This window comes from Sapajus apella, unplaced genomic scaffold, assembly GCF_009761245.1.
Source record: "Sapajus apella isolate SASKATOON/1434 unplaced genomic scaffold, GSC_monkey_1.0 scaffold39, whole genome shotgun sequence".
Classification (NCBI taxonomy): Eukaryota; Metazoa; Chordata; class Mammalia; order Primates; family Cebidae; genus Sapajus; species Sapajus apella.
Genome location: NW_022436979.1, coordinates 2,395,446 through 2,418,459, shown reverse-complemented (window position 1 = coordinate 2,418,459; position 23,014 = coordinate 2,395,446). Strand labels below are relative to the sequence as shown.

Genomic DNA, 23,014 nt, shown 5'->3' with positions numbered 1-23,014 from the left:
CACAGGTAGAAGGAGCCGCTTCTTCTAGGCATCATAGCTTAGTCACTATGGGAGAGTATGGAGCACCCTGCACCTAAGAGGCAACGAGGCATCGGGCAGCCCCAAGGCATGACACTTTTCCTCCCATCTTTCTCTCCAGCACACATTTCTGTTTTTTCCTATTTTCTTAGTCTTCTTTGTTAGGCCAGTTTGAATTAAGACGTTAAGACTGATAGTAACAACGATGTTCCTCTCAAGCATGACTTAAATGACTTAAAAAATAACAGAGGGTAAGAGTCTCAGGCGTGTGTGTGGCATGAATAATTTGGGCTTTTAAAAGTCAGGCTACCAAGAGGTTCATTTGCAAACATTGAAAACATCCTGTTGTGCTCTGCTTCTATTGGTACGGGAGTTTCCCTGGAAAGCCCGTTTTTTAAAAATGAAAAATATATGTGAATGGAAGAGGAAAAACACTTTACCTTTTTCCTCACTTCTTCTTCAACTTCTGGTCCCTACTTTAAAAGGTATTAATGTGAACTCCATTTACGAACACTATGTGTTAGAAACTGTGCTAAGAGATCTTAAACATTTTCTCTCTCGTTCGTGATCCCAGACCTTCAGGGTTGTTCTATGCATATTTTACAAATGAGGAAATGAAGATTTAAGAAGGTTACATAGGGTGTCTTAGTGACACAGTTAATTTGCCTCTGAGCCTGGAATCAATCCCTCTTTTCGACTGGATCCCTAGGTCTTACCGACCATGCTATCCAGAGGTAAGCTTTTGAATAATTTATTAATAAGGTGCCAAGACCGGCCATGATGCTGAATACACAGATGGATAATGAGGGATCAAATCAACTGCTTTGGAATGAACTGCATTCTGTTTCTAAATCTGTGATGGCTGACAAGTTGGCTCTGAAACGGAACAGCTGGTCTACTTACATTTGCGGCGCTCTGCCTCACCTGCTGGTGTCATTGCATGATAGAAAGCGGAGAAAGAGATGACCAATCTGCTAGTATCATCTCTTTCTTTCTAAGACTCATATTCAGCTATCTAAAAGAAAAATTAGAACATAGTCTCCAGGCTGCTCTGGAGAAAACCCAGGGAGCGGCAAGTTTTCTCAGCAAGCGGGTCCTCAGAGGGCTCCCTGCCTCGCTGCAGTGCGCAGGTCTGAATAAAGTGGTTGCACCTGCAACAAATTATCCTCCTCTCCACCAGGCAGATTCGGCCGTCTCCCTCCTTTTCAGTTAGGGAAAGGCTGGAACCTGGTACGGATTTATCTCAGGCCTCAACCCTCAGGAAGTTTTAGTCTTCATCGGTTTCTGTGGCTCTATTCTCTATGCTCCGTTCCTATCCAGCATTAACAGGTACCTGTTTAGAGCTCATTGCTGGCTCTTAGGACTTATTCACAAGTTCAATTCATTAGGGAAAATATCCCAGGGAACATCCTTAATAAGAGTATAAATCTTTAATAACAGTAGAGCTACATGTTTCTCCTTTCTTTCAAACTTCATTAGAAGACTGGACCCCAGTAAAATAAACTAGGTATTTTGTTTTTCCCTTACATATAAATCTCATTGTATACAAATAAAAATACAAAAATAGAAAGGAAAAATCACTCAAAATTATGCCATATGAAGGCAAACGTTCCCATTTTAATGTATTTTGTCCCAGTGCTTGTAATTTGCATCTTAGCTGGTTGAAATCAAACTGCATAAATAGTATACACATGATAGATTTTTCTTTAATCAGTGAAGTTGTTGAGGTGAGCTGAAGGCTGATTATTTTTGGACACCTCTTGGATTAAATTCTGATAGCTTCTGAAATAAGTATTATTAAAGGAAAGATATATAAAAGCAAAACATAAAAAAGTTAATTTATGGAATATGGAATATTAAAGACTTTCAAATTGCTCCATAACAAAAACTGTTTTAAAAATTAGGAGCTTACTTAGCCTCAAATATTTTAATGTTTATCAGGTCAGCATTACAAGTTGTTAAATAATAATGATTGCTTTTTTAAAAAAAATTCTAAAAATACAGGCAACACACATTGCTGTGAGGCTGAATATCTGTGGTAACCACGGATTTGCTGATTGGAGATGTTTGAATACCTCCCATCAAAGATGGGAGAGTGTCTTTGCTGCAGCATTGGTAGATTTTCCCACTAACTGTTGGTGACCTGAAGAGTCAGAGAGAACTTAAATAAGGGTATTGGAGAAAGTAAAACGTGAGCTTTCCTTGCCAATCAGGAGTTTCTGGAAATAAGTTCTTCATGAGAGAAAAAAACTCACAAAAATAAAGCCTAGGACAAGGAATGACCTAATAATAATGGGTTTTCAGGCATCAAATATTTCATAAATGGTAGTGACCAGACGTTTCCCACCCCCGTAAAACAGAGCTACCGTGCTTCATCTGCAATCAAAGCATCTCCTGCATTGAACCAGGACTTGCTGATGGTGCACTGCGTGCCAGGCACTGAGCTGGGCACAGTGGGTGCTGGACAGACATGGCCTTTGCTGCCATGGACCGTGGACTCAGGGAAAGATGTGGTAAATGAACAGTTTTTAAAATCACCGTTGTCATAAATATCAGAGGTATATTCAACAGGAGATTCTTTCCAGAATGTAGAATTCCCTGATTTAGCAAATAAAAGTAACATGATGCTCTCTCTACTTTACCCAGAAGCCTTCTCTGTTGAATGGTAGTAGGAAGGTGAGGAGAAAGAACATCCCAGCAAGGGGAAAAATGCATATTCTAAGGCGCCCAGGTGGGGAAGCAGCTTACGGCTTATCAGAATCTAAGTTAGATATAAGGAAAAACAGTCCAAAAAACCAAAGCCAGGCCAACAAAAAAAAAAAAAAAAAAAAAAAGAGGGTGGGGAGTAAACATATCTAATGATACATTTTCAAAGTACAGATTAAGAATCATTATACACAGCCAGGTGTGGTGGTTCACATCTGTAATCCCAGCACTTTGGGAGGCTGAGGGGGGCGGATCATGAGGTTGGGAGTTCAAGATCAGCCTGACCAACATGGTGAAACCTCGTCTTTACTAAAAATACAAAAATTAGCTGGGCATGAAGGCACATGCCTGTAATCCCAGCTACTCGGGAGGCTGAGGCAGGAGAATTACTTGAACTAGGGAGGCGGAGGTTGCAGTGAGTGGGATGGCGCCATTGCACTCCAGCCTGGCAACAGGGAAAAAACAAGAATCGTTATACACAAACGTGCAGTCTCATTGACCAAAGCCTTCTTTTTCTGACAGCAATACCACGGGTTCTGGTGAAGGCAGACATAGTTATCTTTCTTTAGTGCCAACTCAAGCACAGGAATATTCTCTCCAGTGACTTAATTTTCCTCAATCCACTGATTGCAAATGTATCACTTACTAGTTTAAACATTTTACATTTAAAGAATTTTCCATTGTAGCACTTGCATTAATGACTCATAAATAAATTACCTTATCTTGGACTTACATTCTGTTTGCTTTAACTTGACCCATCTCTACCTTTTGCATCCTCACTGTCTTTTGGGTCCCTTCATGGCTATGGTTCCTCCTCTCACACATGGTGGCAGTAAAGAATAGGTTTTTAATTAGATTGGCTTCAAATCCAAACTCCTCACTTAGTGGCTGAGTAAGCTTGGGTGCCTTAACCTAACATCTCTGAGACTCAGTTTTCACATCTTTAAAATGGGCCGATGACACTAGAGTTTTACCTTATAGGGTTGTTGTATGGCTTTACTAATTCTACCCAGCATGTGAAGTATTAGCGCAATGCTTAACACATATTAAATACATAGAAATACATAAACATTTTAAAATTTCACTTTAGATTTCCACAGCTTACTTCCTGTAGAAGGGGTTATGACTTTGCACTGGGTAAGATAATGTTGGCTATTGTGTTTCCAAACAGGAAAACTTAGCTAATGAACTGGGTTGATGTTGCTGGCGGGTGAGTGTTGAGAGTCTGTGTTGCTGGTAAGTGGTATGAGGAAGCTCATGGGTTCTGGGAATTCATTTTCCTGCAGCACTGGACTTCCTTAAAAAAAATCACCTGGCAGGCCGGGCGCGGTGGCTCACGCCTGTAATCCCGGCACTTTGGGAGGCCGAGGCGGGTGGATCATGAGGTCAAGAGATCGAGACCATCCTGGTCAACATGGTGAAACCCCGTCTCTACTAAAAACACAAAAAATTAGCTGGGTATGGTGGCGCATGCCTGTAATCCCAGCTACTCAGGAGGCTGAGGCAGGAGAATTGCCTGAACCCAGGAGGCGGAGGTTGCAGTGAGCCAAGATCGCACCATTGCACTCCAGCCTGGGTAACAAGAGCGAAACTCCGTCTCAAAAAAAAAAAAAAAAAAAAAAAAAATCACCTCGCACTTCTCCACATTTAAATCTACCTGCTTGTTTTCCATCAACTCAAAAAACCAAATGAAACCAACTTTCCAGCTTCCCGCCCTCCCCTCAGCCCACGGTGGCTCTGGGTCCCTTCATGGGTGTGGTTCTTTCCTCTTTCACATTGGGGCAGTAAAGGATAGGCTCTTATTTAGATTGGTGTCAAATACAAACTCCTCACTTACTGGCTAAGCAAGCTTGAGTGACTTACCCTAACATCTCTGAGACTCAGTGTTCACATCTTTAAAATGGGCCAGAGACATTAGAGATTTACCCTGAACAATTTACCCTTGTAGGGTAATATCTCAAAACCAAAGACTCATGGGAGCTTCCTCTATCTCCCTTCCCAATTTGACTTGGTATTTCATGACTTGGAAAAACTTGATGTCATGGGAAAATTGGAAATGTCACTGTGTATTTTCTCTTCCAAATCATCACTAAAACATCAGAGTCAGATGTTTCCAGCACTGATCATAGGGCAACACTACTTAATTCTACTTCATTTAATATAGATTTGTCTTGATTTTCTACCTCCGAGCCAGGTCACTATCCATGGACAAGTTGCTCTAAATACATGATTCACATTGCCTATTATTTTTTAATTAAAAAAATTATAAAATGTTAAAAGAAAATGAAACAAATCATTTTTATTCTAAACTATTGTCAAGGGCCTTTGAAAGTCTTAATAAATGTACCCTCAGGTTTGCTTTTGTCCACAATGATATCTCCTTTATAAAGAGTAGGCAACAAATTAGTCCATCATGGTTACTACATTTTGAAATTGTTTTATTTCCTTTAATAACTAATGTACCAAGCACTCAGGAATTCTACCACTTATACAATAAAAGAATTGTGACTCTCAAGTTTGTGGTTATGAAATATACTTCTGGAATCCTTATGTATAAAATCCTGATAAACTGTCACATTACCAGTTCCTAAGCAAGTGATAAAAAGTGGCTGGCAGCTTCCTAATTTTACCGTAGAGTTTCTTCAGGTTGCTTAAATAATAGGCAAAAGACCCGAGCAAACAATTCACAAAAGAGAAAATAAAAACATTTGAAAATATAATTCATATTCAAAAATTCACACAAAAATAGATTTATTTTTTATCCATCAAATTAAGAGAAATTGAGAAAAACAGACTATCCAATTTAGGTAACAATACAATGATTTTGGCTTTCTATGATTTATAATGAGTGTTTCAGGGGTATAAAAATTATAATGTAACAAAGGCATACATTATAATGCATGGGTAACTGTAAACTTTGTCATTGGATTTGTAAATTGTGAAAATTCTTGAAGCAACTGAAAACTTTGTAGAAGCTACATAGCAGTGTGGTAAATTCTCCATGAATTCAAAGTGTGCAAATTAGCACTAGTAATGAGAGAGTTAGAAACTGTTTTTCCAAAAATAATGACAAGTAGGTAAAACATTACAGTTCCATGAAAGAACATGGATTTGGGGCAGAGTATCAAACTGAAAAACAAAACTAAATTAGTCATTGAAGAATTCATGACATGTGCCTCCAAAGAGACAAAGCTAAATACTGACCTCCTATAAGTGAGACTAATTTGCTTACATAGCAAAAATTTGATTTTGAGTGCCTGGCTTGATTAGCAAAGTTCCCAAAGTGGGCACCCCATAGTGAGTGAGGAATGTATTTGCAGAAGCTCAGGTGGGCATTGGGCACGGGGAGACTCTCCCAGTGGCTCTTTAGAAGCTCATAAATATCTCTAGCTTGAAGTCCAGATTAGTTATAGAGGCTTACTGTGTTTTGTCGTTTTGCCAAAAATGCCGCTTTTGGTTTGGTTCCACATTTGGCTTTCCCCATGAGTCTTGCAGGGTTTTATTCAATTTTATCCCAGAGGAAGAGAGAACTAGAATATCTCACATATTTGTAGGCTTGGGGGAGATTCATGACTTGGATATGGTAATTCTCTGCCTTGGATAGTATGACTGAAGGACTTACCATTTCTCTTTGTTTTCGTTTTCTGTTTTGATAAAAAAATAATTTGTGGTTTTACACTGACTCAGACAAAGTAAAGACATCCCTTTTAACTTAGGATTAGCTGTGAGGAACTCTTTTCTCCTTTTTATTAAATGTGCTCTAGTTCCAATCCCTCCACAATCCCAGGCCCACAGTTATCCTAAGTATTTGCTGATACGGGGGAAATGGCACTAAGCATGGGAAGAGATGAATCCGGCAGGAATCCCTAATGTCTTGTATTCACTATGGCTAATGGAGAAATTACTCAGATTTATTTTCTCTATTTGTGAAATGATTACACAAGCATGTTGGGAGGAATAAATGAGACAACGTGTATGAAAATGTAAACAATATAATTCTACATAAATGAATTTTTATCAGAATCATCACCAACTTCTTCATCTTGGGAATAGAATTTCATTGCCTTTTGCTAAATGCTACTATAAAAAAATAAGATATTTAAAAATCTCTTGGTTTTCTGAGGGTTAAAGATTTGTTTCTTCAATTCTAATTCTCATTTTTTTTTTTTTTTGTTCCTTGAATGATTGCCCACAAATATCTAATGGCCGGTTACCTTTTCTAAAATTGAATAACCCTTTGATAGATAGCTTTGGTTTCTCAACTCTCACCAGAATGTTAAAATATACTGTAGGCCCCAACTTCCCTCTAAAAAGGGTACTTTAAAAAAGAGAATTGGGTGAAGTATTAATAAGAGGGGGGGCCTGTACTGGGTTAAAAGGGTCAAGATCTTCCAGTATTAGATGTTTGAAAAATCCACAGAAATAAAGGATGGGGGAAAAAAATAATTGAGTAGTTGATTTTAACACTATCTTGTTTAGTTGACATTATATCAAACGAGTGAGCATTTAAATATGTAAACTGTTAAGACTGTGTTTTGAGGCTGTACAAACACATATACAGAGACATCTGACTTTAAAAAATTGTTTTGAATACGCACCGAGATGAACATCTGTTTTCCATTCACTGCCCTTATGCTTTTTGTTTAGATGTGGCAATACTAAATTATTTTTTGAGAAGTGTGATATCAAAATCAATTGGCAATTTTACCATATTTCAGTGATATCTTTGTAAGAAAAGAAAATTCATCACTCAGAAAGCAGACCATATGGAAATGTAAATATATAAAGAGTAAGTGACTTAAATTGTCAGATGGTGGCTTAAATCATCAGATGGTGTTCTTTTTCCTGAGATAATTATATTTTCCTCAAGCTTTCATAGCAAGTCTCTTTTCTTACATATATACGTGTGTGTGTGTATATATATATATATGTATATGTATATATGTGTATATCTATATATGTGTATATATATGTACATATTTTAGAGAAGGGTCTTGCTCTGACACCCAGGCTGGGGTGCAGCGGTACAGTCACGGCTCACTATAACCTCACTACAGCAACCTCTTGGGCTCAAGCAATCCTCCTGCCTCGGCCTCCCAAAGTATTGTGATTCCAAGTATGAGCCACTGTGCCCAGCCTGCAACTTTTATATTATTTACCATGCTCCTCAAATTTGTATCTTAATAGTTTCAGGAATAACGTTATTTAAGGTAATAATTTTAAAGCAAACTTTCAGAGGAAACATGTAAGATAGTTTTAAAAATAAGACTTGTATATTCTTATTATCATTTATTGTCTCATAGGCTGCTCCTCCACAGAGCTGTGAACTTGAACTTTCCTAACTTTGTCTCTTCCATGGTGGTTCTCACCTAGGACTTGCATTAGATTTCCCTGATAATGCCCAGGGTCCACCCCAGGACATTTCAACCAGACGCTCTCATATTTCTTTCTTATCAGTGTTTTATTAGCTTCTTCTGAGATTCAGCCTTGGGGAATCTCCTTAGATTTTACTAGTCATTGGGAAAAACACTGCCTTCAAAATCATCTCTGATGATTGCTTCTTTTCTTTGTATACACCAGAAAACAAAGAAGTGTGAAGATAATTTAGAAGTAATATGATCTGCTGAGAGTATTAAAGTCTTTCCCTGTTTTTTTTTTTTTCTGAGTTAGAAGGAAATGATCTCTTTTTCCTTTTCATCTGAAAAATAGCAAGAAACATCCTCTTCCATCTTGAAGTCAGAGTAATAATATTTAATAGTAAATATTCCCTCATTGGTGGCTGAAATCTCCCCTTTAATCTTTTCAAATTTCTTATTGATCGCTTTAGATAAGATCCTTTTGTCTCATTGATTTTATGTGGAACACCTTGGGTCTGATGTGTAGTTGGTGTTCAAGAAGAACATGCTGGATAATTAATTGTGTGTATCAAGAGCTGAGATGGAGGGCTGGAAGGACCTTTTTTTTTTTTTAAAGAGACAGAGTCTCACTTTGTTACCCAGGCTGGAATGTAGTGGCACAATAAGCAAACCCTGTGCTCAGCCTCCTGAATAGCTCGGACTACAGGAACCTGCCACCACGCCTGGCTAATTTACGTTTTGTTTTTTAGTAGAGACAGGGTTTCACCGTGTTGGCCAGGGTGGTCTCAAACTCCTGAGCTCAGGCAATCTGCCTACCTTGGCCTCCTAAAATGCTAGGATTACAGACATGAGCCGCCAGTCCTGGTCTGGAAGAAAATCTTAAGTTACCCCATTGGGATCCACATTTATTGTGGTGTTATTGGCGGTGTTATCCTGGCCTCACAGAATACTAATCACAGGTGCTAATCACACCAATGCTGTGTGCATTTACATAACAATTATTTTAGTTTAAAAAGCCAACTTGATAGGTGTGTAATACACACAAACACACACACACACACACGTGCACATGCACACCACTTGGTTTTCATAATAACCTGAGGCAAGTTTGCCAGAGATTTGTGTTTCTCCCTTACAAACTCTGGAAACTTAGGTTCTGAGAGGGTAAATCACTGGCCTGGTGCTTGCCACATGCCCAGTTAGCAGGGATGTGGGGCGCCAGTCCAGGGCTTGAGATTTGCGTTCCTTTTCTTTTTCCACAGCTCCTTATGGCCCCTTGTGGGTGAGGGCAGATAGATCCAATCTGCAGCTGACACAAGGGGTAACAGAATCAGAACTCTAAAATGCTAGAACAGGTTGCAATGCTGGCCACAAAAACCCAAAAGACAAAATTTAATAGGGAAACCTATCACGTCTTAAGTTCAGATTATTTAAAAAAAAATATACAGCTTTAGGGAATGGGGAGAGGAGACAGTTGTTCATGTGAATAAAAAATCTGTGGCTATGAGATAAGCATGTGTGGGTAGAAATACATAAGGCAAACCTCAACTGCTTTACAGTATCCACAGAAGGATAATAAGATTCAGGAAATGAGAGACATCCCAACTTCTCTGTGCTGGAAATAAGTTATTTGGAAATTGTGCTTAGTTGTAGGCCTCACATTTTAAGTGGGACAGTGACAAATTGACATTTGTCATCAGTTTGACAAGCTGATGTTTCATTGTAGTACACATATCAGCGGCTAGCCTCAAAAACTGGCTTATACCGGACTACCTTTTTTCATTTCAGCACCCAGGGAAACTTTAAAGACCTGCAGGATGTCTATGAATTTTTAGGGGCTTAAATTCTTTTAGTAATCCCTGGCTCTAAGATCCTTCTTCAGGTTCAAATCCCAGTATCTTGCCTGGAATATACCTAGTCTTTTCTTTGTGGACCCCAATAGCTCAGCTTCCTCTTCTGGTTTCCACAGAATTTCCCTCACACAAAGATATTCTGTGCTAAGAGATTTTACTAGTAATTTGGGGGAGGTAAGGAAAGTTTAAGGAGCAGGAATGATAAACATCTTAATTTGAAAGGCAGGCATCCCTATTCTTGAACTTTTTTGGGCAGGGGGTGCCTGGAATTTTTTACTGGCTTCTGATATGTTCCAAGCGCTCTGATCTTGCTGACTGCCCTCACTCTCCTCTCATTTTTGTTCTTTATTCTTTTCCTCTCAGATTTCCTGCAGGAAACTCCATGTGTTTCTCAGATTAATATATACAGTAATTCATCTTTCTCTGTTTCTTACTCTCAAACTCAGTTCCAGGCCAACCTGGGCATATACAAAAGCCATCAGAATGCTTGATTAAATGAAAGAGCCACCCCAAGATTTCTTTCCTAACAGAATCCATTCTTCTAGAATGGAATCGTGCATTTAAGTAGCATTTTATTCCTCTGTTTAGCCAGGAAAACAAAGAGTTTGAAAATGGGAGTTTCTCAGCACTTGTTTTAAGTAATTTAAAATCATGAATACACTTAAAATTGCTGTGTAAGGGATCATTCCACCTTTCACATCATAATTGTAGGAGGATAGAAGTGTTCCTCTTCCTGACTGTATAAGGTGCATATTATATATTGATAAACTGACATTATGTAATTACAAAACTCAGTTGTTTTGTCATTGTAAATAAATGCTGGTATTCGTAATGCTATTATGTTTGAGATAGGGAAGAGTAGTACAATAGTCACACATGTGGGATGGATCTAGGACAGACGTGGGAAGAGGAGGATAGACAGAAGGCTCAGATGAAAAGAATGAATTAGGTAAAAAATCCAACAAGCTATGTAATTTGCTATAAATTAGCTGCAGGAAGCCATCGAAAAAAAGAAACTGAGATAATCTTGAGGTTTTTTTTTGACAGAGATTTGTTCTTGTCACCCAAGCAGGAGTGCAATGGGGCAGTCTCGGCTCACTGCAACCTCTGCCTCCTGAGTTCAGACTATTCTCCTGCCTCAGCCTCCCAAGTAGCTGGGATTACAGGTGCCTGCCACCATGCCCAGCTAATTTTTTGTATTTTTAGTAGAGATGGAGCTTCACCATGTTGGCCAGGCTTGAACTCCTGACCTCAGGTATCCGTCCACCTTGGTCATTCAAAATGCGGGGATTACAGGCATGAGCCACGGCGCCCAGCCAATCTTGAGTTCTATTAAAAGAGAGCAAAGGAAATATGCATTTACACGAAGGACTCAGCCTTTAGAGAGATACCAGGTTAGGAATTTGAGTTTTGGAAACCACAGAGGATGAAAATAAAAAGCTCATGAGGAAACGATTTCAGTCTGAGCTCCGGGATTATTTCTGCCACCACTTTGATTTCCTCTCACAGGCTGAGAGTGTTAATCTAATTTTCCGAGGATTGAAGTTGCTGGATCTGAGAAATCAGACTTGCATTGTCCTGACAATTCTAGCCTCTATCCAAGTGAGTGATGGTCATATATAGGCACATGTGTGGTGTTTGTGTCCGAAAAGACTCAAAATGTGAAGCAACTTTTACCATTGTGTCCCTGGAGATGACTCGGACAACCCTCGAGAAGCAAGGTTAGCTGGGAGAAAGCACAGTCCACACGTGAAAATGAGTCCCTCTCTGTTAGGGTGGGCTGGCTCATGGGATTACTTGCAATATTGGTGAATTTTTTTTCGTTAACACCCTTGCAATTTTCTGAATAAACTAGGAAATAGTAATAAATATGAAATGTTCTACAAATGCTGATAATAGAAATAAGTATAAAACTAAATTATCCTTTCTGATTTCATGATTTGCTTAAGTATTTTAGTACTTCAAGATGATTTTAGAAAGTCATATAATCTTATCTGTATTTTAAATTAGGATAAACAATTTTAAGAAAATGGTTGGCCTAATTCATTTATAATAATAAGCTCACTGTGCCATCTTTAAATGCCTAGTAGACCCTGGGAAGTTTCCCATTAATGGATAACCTATAAATAGGTAATTAACACACACATGAACTTCAAGAATTATCAGTACCATGAACTATGCTGCAATATTATATTACTCAAGGCAAGACTGCATTTACTTATTTTGATATCCACAGGGCCTAGTATAATGCCAGGCACATAATAGGTACTGAAAATATTTGTTGAAATGAACAAATAAAGCATGTTCATATCTTGTTGACATTGCAGGATATGCAGAAATGTGTACATAGAACTAAATTCCAGATCACCTACTAATCATATATATCAGTGAGAGAAATGATCAGCAGAACATGTACTTTGTTTCTAACTTAAAAAGTTGGGGGACTTGGGACCAAGATGACTGAAAGGAAGCGTTTCTGGAGTGCAGCTCCCACTGAGTTTGAGACACAGAACCAGAGTGATATCCACGTCTCCGAGTGAGGTACTGGTTCATCCCAAAAACACTGGTTGAACAGTGGGATTAACACCCCAAAAAGGTGGTGAAAGCAGCCCAAAGGCAGTGAGCCAAGGTAAGGTGGGGCACTGCCCCACTGGAAAGTGCATCTGGCTCGCTCAGAGGCTTGGGGGGGCATCACCCCCTTGGTACTCCGAATCAGATGCAGCAATTCACTCTGAGACTTTGGCAGCACACAGACCAGGAAAATGCTGCCTGGCTGAGAACTGCCCAGACTTGAGACCCAGGTGACAGCCCAGGCCGGCAGCCGTGGACAGACCAGTGCCTTGTCAGTGCAGACCAGGGCGGAGACTTGGACTAACACAAGAAAGTTTTCGAAAAGGAACTACCCGTCCCACAGAAGGGAGAGTTGAAAACAGGGAGGCCAGATAGGCCCCACCACCACAAGATCAAGCAACTGGAATCCCTCTCCCGGGAGAGTTTCGCAGTTAACACATCAGACAGAACTCCATCTGGGAGCAGCAGGCTCAGCAGAGGGGAAGAAGCCTGCCATTGGGAAGGCGGGGGTAAGCCAACTGGAATAAGCAGAAACCAGGTGAAGAATAAACAGCAGCCTGGCTGAGTCCAAGGAAGCCCAGCAGCGCTTCCACAGGCAGACAACAGACAGACTGTCGCAATCAGCACACTGACACCTGTGTTAAAAAAAAAGTCTCATACAGGAGAAATAACCCTAACTTTAACAGAAACGATGTCCACTCAGAGGACATGGGAAGAAACCAGTGCAAAAAGGATGAAAATATCAAAGTCCAGAATGCCTCTCCTCCCCAGAGAGATCACAACGACTCACCAACATGGCAACAAAACAGGTCAGAAAACGATTCTGATGAGCTGACAGAAGCAGGATTCAGAAGATGGGTAATAACAAACTTCTCTGAGCTAAAAGAACATGTTTTAACCCAACACAAAGATAACAAACTTCTCTGAGCTAAAAGAACATGTTTTAACCCAACACAAAGAAACTAAGTACCTTGAAAAAAGATTAGATGAAATGCTAAGTAGAATAACAAGACTAGAGAAGAACATAAACGACTTGATGGAGCTGAAAAACACAGCATGAGAACTTCGTGAAGCATATACAAGTTTCAATAGCTGAATCGATCAAGCAGAAGAAAGGATATCAGAGATTGAAGATCATCTCAACGAAATAAAAAGAGAAGGCAAGAAAAGAGAAAAAAAAGTGAAAAATGAACAAAGCCTCCAAGAAATATGGGATTATGTGAAAAGACCTAATCTACGCTTGATCGGTGTACCTGAATGTGATGGACAGAATGAATCCAAGTGGAAAACACTCTTCAGGATATTATCAAGGAGAACTTCCCCAACCTAGCAAGGTAGGCCAATATTCAAGTCCAGGAACTACAGAGAACACCACAAAGATATTCCTCAAGAAGAGCAATCCCAAGGCACATAGTTGTCAGATTCACCAGGTTTGAAATGAAGGAAAAAATGCTAAGGGCAGCCAGAGAGAAAGTTCGGGTTACCCACAAAGGGAAGCCCATCAGACCCACAGATCTCTTGGCAGAAACCCTACAAGCTAGAAGAGAGTGGGAGCCAGTATTCAACATCCTTAAAGAAAAGAACTGTCAACCCAGAATCTCGTATCCAGCAAAACTAAGCTTCATAAGTGAAGGAGAATCCTTTATGAACAAGCAATTACTGAGAGATTTCTTCACCACCAGACCTGTCTTACAAGAGCCCCTGAAGTGAGCAATAAATACAACAAAAAAATCTAGTACCAGCCACTACAAAAATGAACAAAATGGTAAAGACCAATGATGCAATGAGGAAATGGCATCGACAAATGGGCAAAACAACCAGTAACAAAATGGCAGGATCAAACTCACACATAACAATATTAACGTTAAATGTAAATGGCCTAAATGCCCCAATCAAAAGACACAGACAGGCAAACTGGGTAAAAAGTCAAGACCCATTGGTGTGCTGTCTTCAGGCGACCATCTCACATGCAATGACACACATAGACTCAAAATAAATGGATGGAAGAAGATCTACCAAGCAAATAGAGAGCAAAAAAAAGGAGGGTTGCAATTCTAGTCTCTGATAAAATGGACTTTAAGCCAAAAAAGATCAAAAGAGACAAAGAAGGGCATTACATAATGGTAAAAGGATCAATCCAACAAGAAAGAAGAGCTAACTATCCTAAATATATATGCACCCAATACAGGAGCACCCAGATACATAAAGCAAGTTCCTAATGACCTACAAAGAGACTTAGACTCCTGCACAATAATAGTGAGAGACTTTAACACTCCACTGTCAACATTAGACAGATCAACGAGACAGAAAATCAACAAGGATATCCAGGACTTGAATGCAGAACTGGAACGAGCAGGGCTAATAGACATCTACAGAACGCTCCACCCCAAAGCCACAGAATACATTCTTCTCAGCACCTCATTGCGCTTACTCTAAAATTGACCACATAATGGGAAGTAAATCACTCCTCAGCAAATGCAAAAGAATGGAAATCATAACAAAGAGTCTCTCAGACCACAGTGCAATCAAATTAGATCTCAGGATAAAGAAACTAACTAAAAACTGCACAACTTCATGGAAACTAAACAACTGGCTCCTGAATGTTGACTGGATAAACAACGAAATGAAGGCAGAAATAAAGATGTTCTTCAAAACCAATGAGAACCAAGACACAACGTACCAAAATCTCTGGGACACATTCAAAGCAGTGTCTAGGGGGAAATTTATAGCAATTAATGCCCACATGAGAAGCAAGAAAAGATCTAAAATTGACAATCTATCATCAAAATTGAAAGAGCTAGAGGAGCAAGATCAAAAAAACTCAAAACCTAGCAGAAGACAAGAAATAACTAAGATCAGAACAGAACTGAAGGAGATAGAGATACAAAAAACCCTTCAAAAAATCAATAAATCCAGGACCTGGTTTTTGAAATGATCAACAAAATAGACCACTGGCCAGATTAATAAAAAATAAAAGGATAATCAAATAGATGCAATAAAAAAGATAAATGGGATATCACCACTGATCCCACAGAAATACAACTACAATCAGAGATTACTACAAACAACTCTATGCACATAAACCAGTAAACCTGGAAGAAATTGATAAATTCCTGGACACTTGCGCCCTCCCAAGACTAAACCAGGAAGAGGGTGAATCCCTGAATAGACCAATAACAAGGGCTGAAGTTGAGGCAGCAATGAATAGCCTGCCAACCAAAAAGAACCCAGGTCCAGGTGGGTTCACAGCCAAATTCTACTAGACATACAAAGAGGAGATTGTACCAATCCTTCTGAAACTATTTTAAACAATACAAAAAGAGGGAATCCTCCCCAACTCATTTTATGAGACCAACATCATTCTGATACCAAAACCCAGCAGAGACTCAACAAAAAAAGAAAGCTTCAGGCCAATATCCATGATGAACATAGATGCAAAAATCTTCAATAAAATTCTGGCAAACTGATTGCAATAGCACAACAAAAAGCTTATCCATCATGATCAAGTAGACTTCATCCAGGGTATGCAAGACTTGTTCAGCATATGCAAGTCCATTAATGTAATCCACATAAATAGAACCAAAGACAAAAGCACATGATTATCTCAACAGATGCAGAGAAGGCCTTTGACAAAATTCAATAGCCCTTTATGCTAAAAACTCTCAATAAACTAGGTATCGAAGGAATGCATCACAAAATAATAAAAGCTATTTACAACAAACCCACAACCAATATCATACTGAATGGGCAAAAACTGGAAGCATTCCCTTTGAAAACTGGCACAAGACATGGAGTATATATATGGAAATATATAGGAAGTATATACATGGAATATATATGGAAAGGTTATATATTCCATATGTATATATGGAATATATATGGAAAGTTATATATTCCATATACATATATGGAATATACATATGGAAAGGAGTATACACGGAGTATATATATGGAATATATATGGAAAGGTTATATATTCCATATATATATAGGGAATATACATATGGAAAGGTTAGCTGGGAGAAACGTAAACCACATATATACATGGAGAGCTTTAAATAAATATATCGAGAGCCTTACGTATAGCTTTAGATAAACAGTCATGGTATAATTTTTCTGTTTATGGAAACTGCTGGATTGTGGTTGATATAAAATGCCAAGTTAGGTAAAAGACTCGTTTCCTAGGTGGGAGCACTCAGCAAAATACTTCAGAATTCTTTGCCACTAAAAACCTGCCACAATAATTGTTAACAGGGAGCAGCAGTTTTTGTTAAAATTTATTTTAAAAAATTTTCTTTTTTCTCTCTGTTGCCTGGGCTAGAGTGCAGTGGAGTGATCATAGCTCATTGCAGCCTCAGACTCCTAGAGTCAAGTGACCTTCTCATCTCAGCCTCCCGAGTAGCTGGGACCATAGGAACAGCCCACCATGCCTAGCTGTGAGTGACAATTTTAGTTATTGTAAAAACACAGATCCCAGAGACAAACTGTTCAGGCTAGAATCTGGGACTTGTCATTCACCACCTGGGTGACAGATACATTACTTCTCCTTGCTGTGCCTCAGTTTTTTCACTTGCAAAATGTGGATAACAGCAGTCTAACCATGCATATGTGCATGTTTGTGATGATTGGGCCAGTTTGGGAAATACACATATATGAATTTGAGCACACAGTGATAACACAAATGTGTTAGATGTCAGATCCACCACCACTTGCCCCTCACCCCTGCAACTCAAATGCCAGCTTCAAAGGGGAGACATTGTTGTCTATTTTGTTCCCTCCTTGTATTCTGGGCATCCTGAACAGGGTCTTTAAAGGGTAGGTGCTTAATAAATATCTGTTGACTGGAAGGGACAGTTTTCAACATTTTTTTTTGCAGCAAATAATTGGGCAATCAAATGGATTATATTTTTTAAAGACTATGTCTATTATAAAACGAGTAAGAGAGGCTGGAGATGGTGGCTCATGCCTATAGTCCCAGCATTTTGGGAGACTAAAGTGGGTGGATCACTTGAGGTCAGGAGTTTCAGATTTGCCTGGCCAACATGATGAAACCCTGTCTCTACTGAAAACACACACACACACACACACACACACACACACACACACACACACACAGAGCTGGATGTCAAAATCTCCCTAAACTGATGAGCAACTTCAGCAAAGTCTCAGGATACAAAACCAATGTGCAAAAATCACAAGCATTCCTATACACCAGTAATAGACAAACAGAGAGCCAAATCATGAGTGAACTCCCATTTACAATTGCTACAAAGAGAATCAAATACCTAGGAATACAACTAGCAAGGGATGTGAAGGACCTCTTCAAGGAGAACTACAAACCACTGCTCAAGGAAATAAGAGAGGACACAAACAGATGGAAAACCATTCCATGCTCATGGTTAGGAAGAATCAATATTGTGAAAATGGCCATACTGCCCAAAGTAATTTATAGATTCAATGCTATCCCCAACAAGCTACCATTGACTTTCTTGACAGAATTGGAAAAATACACCTTAAATTTCATATGAAACCAAAAAAGAATCCACATAACTAGGACAATCCTAAGCAAAACCAAACAAATAAACAAAAAAACAAAGCTGTAGGCATCATGCTACTTGACTTCAAACTGTACTACAAGGCTACAGTAATCAAAACAACATGGTACTGGCACCAAAACGAGATATAGACCAATAAAACAGGACAGGGGCCTCAGAAATAATGCCACACATCTACAACTATCTGATCTTTGACAAACCTGACAAAAACAAGCAATGGGGAAAGGATTTCCTATTTAATAAATGGTGCTGGGAAAACTGACTAGCCATGTGCAGAAAGCTGAAACTGGATACCTTCCTTATACCTGATACAAAAATTAACTCAAGATAGATTAAAGACTTAAACATAAGAAGTAAAATGATATAAACCCTAGAAGAAAACCTAGGCAATACCATTCAGGACATAGGCATAGGCAAGGACTTCATGATCGAAACACCAAAAGCAACGGCAACAAAAGCCAAAATAGACAAATGCGATATAATTAAACTATCACCAGAGTGAACAGACAACTTACAGAATGGGAGAAAATTTTTGCAATCTATCTATCTGACAAAGAGCTAATATCCGGAATCTACAAAGAACTTAAACAAATTTACAAGAAAAAAACAAACAACCCATCAAAAATGGGCAAAGGATATTAACAGACACTTCTCAAGAAAAGACACTTATGCAGCCAAGAAACATATGAAAAAAAGCTTATCATCACTGGTCATTAAAGAAATGCAGATCAAAACCACAATGAGATACCATCTCAAGCCAGTTAGAATGGTGATCATTAAAAAGTCAGGAGACAACAGATGCTGGAAAGGATGCAGAGAAATAGGAACACTTTTTCACTGTTGGTGGGAGTGTGAATTAGTTCAACCATTGTGGAAGACAGTGTGGCAGTTACTCAAGGATCTAGAACTAGAAATACCATTTGACCCAGCAATCCCATTACGGGGTATATACCCAAAGAATTATAAAACATTCTGTTATAATGACATATGCACACATATGTTTATTTCGGCACTGTTCACAATAGCAAAGACGTGGAACCAACCCAAATACCCATCAGTGATAGACTGGATAAAGAAAATGTGGCATATATACACCATGGAATATTATGCAGCCATCAAGAAGGATCGGTTCATGTCCTTTGCAGAGACATGGATGAAGCTGGAAACCATTGTTCTTAGCAAACTGACACAAGAATAGAAAACCAAACACTGCACGTTCTCACTCATAAGTGGGAGTTGAACAATGAGAACACATGGACACAGGGAGGGGAACATCACACACTGGGACCTGTTGGAAGATGGGGGGTTAGGGGAGGAATAGCATTAGGAGAAATAATGTAGATGATGAGGTGATAGATATAGCAAACCACTATGGCACGTGTATACCTATGTAAGAAACCTGCACATTCTGCACATGTACCCCAGAACTTAAAGTATAAAAAATAAATTAGCTGGGCATGGTGGCAGGCCTATGTAATCCCAGCTACTTGGGAGGCTGAGTCAGGAGAATTGCTTGAACCTGGGGCTCTGACACTGGCACTCCAACTTGGGCGACAGAGTGAGACCCTGTCTCAACAAATAAATAAATAAACAAATAAATAAGAAAAGTAAATAAAATAAAATGAGTAAGAGAGAGAGAGAGAGTAAAATAAATACAAACCCAGTTCCCAGTTATTTTTAGTTTAGAATAAAATATGTCACAACTAACAAGATAGTCTAAGAGAGGACATTTTCATAGGGTAGAGGGCTGAATTTTGTTGTTGGATGTGCTGTCATCTGAACAATTCTCATATGATAGAAAAGCAAAAATAAAGAAAAAAAGTAAAATCCCAAATAACACAAATGATAAAGAATGAGTGCAGTTACCTCCCTGAATGTTTAGCCCCATCTTGAGCCGTGAAGAATTCAATGACGCCTAAGTAACAGTGAGTCAACAGATCTGCATAAATATTACAATGGGTTTGTACTACATTTTCCATTGTTTTCTTTTAAGTATAAATTTTATAGAAGTGAAGTGTAATTATTAGCAGGGAGACTGTAATCTCTTTGCCCACAGGGAATTTGGAGAGTTACTACTGTCTCCATGATAAGTCAACAATGTAGAGTACATCTATAACCCTTCCACAAAAACGCAATGAGAGATGAAGGCTGGTTTGAGGTCAGAAGGAATGCCGAATAAAAAGCCCAGCTCCTTACAGCAATTTTTGCAGTGAAAAGTGGCTTTTTATCATCCCAGGAGCAAGTGTTGCTTTTCTTTCCACCTGCGAAAAACTCTTTTCATTAAGAAGGGGGATTGGAGAGCCTCTGCTTCAATGTAGAAGAATGTGTGATACCTGCAATATTTTCTTGGCTAGAGAAAAATTGTTTTTCATCTTCCAATGCTAATGACTCATTAAAAAGCAAAATAAGACAAAAAGAAAGAAGCGTGTAAAAACAAACACACAGGCATACATTTTGCTCTTTTTTTAAAAAACACACAAACTGAAACTCATTTAAAAGAATTTTTTTTCTAGGGTCTTGTCCAACTGGAATAGAATTATCACCATTCGACATGGCCCTTCAATCCTAAAACCCATTTCGGAGTAAAAACAGAATTAGCATGATCCCAAAGGACATAAAGAGGGTGAGGTGGTTTCTGCAGTTTTGTGTTTTGAAAACAGAAAGAAGCGTAGAAAAAGACACAATGACTGTAACATACACAAATCCAATGAATCACCCACTCGCATGGTGGGAAAGCCTTTCTGATCTTCTAAGCTTGCCTGTAATTTATTTTTGGAGCGTCTGCCTGTGAAAGTGAAAAGTTGAGACGGAACCTGATAGTAGTTGCCCATGACCTCCAGTCACTATGGAAAGCCTTCATGGAAACCAGCTAAAGCATCTGCTAATGAGAAAATCATTAGGGCTCATGTCACAGCACAGACTGGGATGACCTGGTCATAATACGGTGCCATAATGAACGTTTTTTTTTTTCCCCTTCAGGGACCTTTAAGGTCTTGGGTTCCACTATAGTTAGTTTACATCATTAAAAAGTATGACATGGACATAAAGATGGCAACAGTAGACCCTGGGGATTTCTAGAAGGGGGAGAGAGGGAGAAGGGCAAGGGATGAGAAACTAACTCTTGGTTACCATGCTCAATACCTGGGTGACTGGATCAATCAATCGAACCACAAACCTCAGCACTGCGCAGTATACCCATGTAACAAACATGCATGTGTACTCCCTGAAGTGGAAAGTTGAAATCATTTTAAAAAATAAAGTATAATAAGTCTGAATATATGCAGGTGTGTTTAGTTTGGAAGAATCAACAGGGTACCAATAGGGATGAAAAAGATAGTTGTGAGCTTTGATGATGAGACTGCGTGTTGCATTTTTCATAAATTAACTATGAAAAGAAATCGTGAGAGGTCTTTGCACCACCTTTAGGCTTTCCAAGGAATTCTAATTTAAAGCTGAAACAGTGACACTTGACTTGGGGGTCTGAAAACTTAGATCTGAACTCAGATTGTGTCATTTCCTAGCTGACAAATTATGGAAAAGCTCCTTAATTTCTCTAAGCCTCAGTTTTCCTTATTTGTAAACTGGGACAGCACAGCTGTTGTGAGGAATAAATAACATAAGGTGTACCACTAAAATTCATCCGTCAGGTAGTAGGTACTCACGATGTTCTTAAAAAAATCAAATTTTAATTCTATGAGCTAGTTCTATTGCACACTATAAATTTATCTAAATCTGTGAAATGCCTGTTTTTCATAGTCCATAAGATCAGACATTTTGGGGGCTGGGGGAGGGCTAAACTTGAAACCACATGAACATGAAGTCGCAGCATCCAAAACTTGGAACATTTGTGTTTTGGAAACAGACAAAGAAGGCTAGAGAAAGACACGATGACTGCACAGACACAAATCGTGCAGAATCATACACTCGCCCAATGCGAAGGCCTTTCTGATCTTTTAATCTTGCCTGTAATTTTTTTTTTTTTTTGAGCCTCTGCCTGTGAACATGAGAAGTTTAGATGGATCCTGGGACTTTAGAGTTGGGAAGATGTTTTTTCCCCTAAGGTCTGGAATTATTCCAAAAGCATTCCCAATGTAATCTAAAATTCAGTAAGAAACCAAGATTTATTTTATGTTCAGCTTTGTACGATTGTGTCGCTTCTGGAATGAACTGTCACAGAATGAGCACAGGTAGAGCTGAATCATAAGGTCATTTGAAAAACAAAGTCTGTGGCTAAAATGAACTGAATTTTATTTATTTAAAATAAAATTTTATTTTATTTATTTTGTTTTATTTAAATTTAAAACAAATGGTTCTGAATTTGGAGTGTCATGACTAAGATTTATATTAAGCAATTTCTCATCCTATTAAATCTTTCAATTCTCTTTGTATACTTACCTTTTCATTTTAAGGGCAAGGGCTTTAAAACATTTCATTAGATTCCAGATAGAAAAAAGGAAGTGGATTGTTAATTTACTCAGGATAATTCACTGGATCTATGCTTCAAATCATGAGGCATATTGTATAATACTATACATTTTCAATTATCATTCCCATTTTGCTTCTACTTATTTTTTAAATCCTACTTAACACACTACTTGCTTAAGCAAATACTTCAGTATGTACTTATGATGCCTATGTATAAGCACAATTCAAATAAAAACACAGCTTGTTTTGGTATTGTCATTCTTGTGTGTTAAAACAGGGAAAAGATCCAAGAATATAAACTGTCTCACAGAAAGTTTCCCTAATGGTTATTCTCATCTTAAGGGGGGATAGAATTCAATTTATTACTGTAGTAACAGGTTTAAATGTGAATGTGGGTATAGGTATAAATTATGTTGACCTGGTATTAAAGAAAATAAACTCATCTTTCTCATAAACCTTTTGAAGCTTTAAACTACTTAGATAAAATTTTCCCTCTCATTTTCTGTCTGCTTTTGTAGCCTGACTTTGA

At 38.6% G+C, this 23,014-nt stretch overlaps 1 protein-coding gene and 1 long non-coding RNA gene across 7 annotated transcripts in view; both read right to left on the bottom strand.

The window, feature by feature from the left end:
- Positions 1–23,014, bottom strand: part of PALLD (palladin, cytoskeletal associated protein) — a 452,487-nt gene that overhangs the window by 386,886 nt on the left and 42,587 nt on the right. The window lies entirely within an intron of this gene.
- On the bottom strand, positions 6,882–17,620 carry LOC116565158. The gene is made up of 3 exons (XR_004275283.1): positions 17,596–17,620; positions 14,909–14,911; positions 6,882–7,615 (listed from the first exon to the last, which is right to left on the bottom strand). It is a non-coding gene; the product is annotated as an uncharacterized LOC116565158 (long non-coding RNA).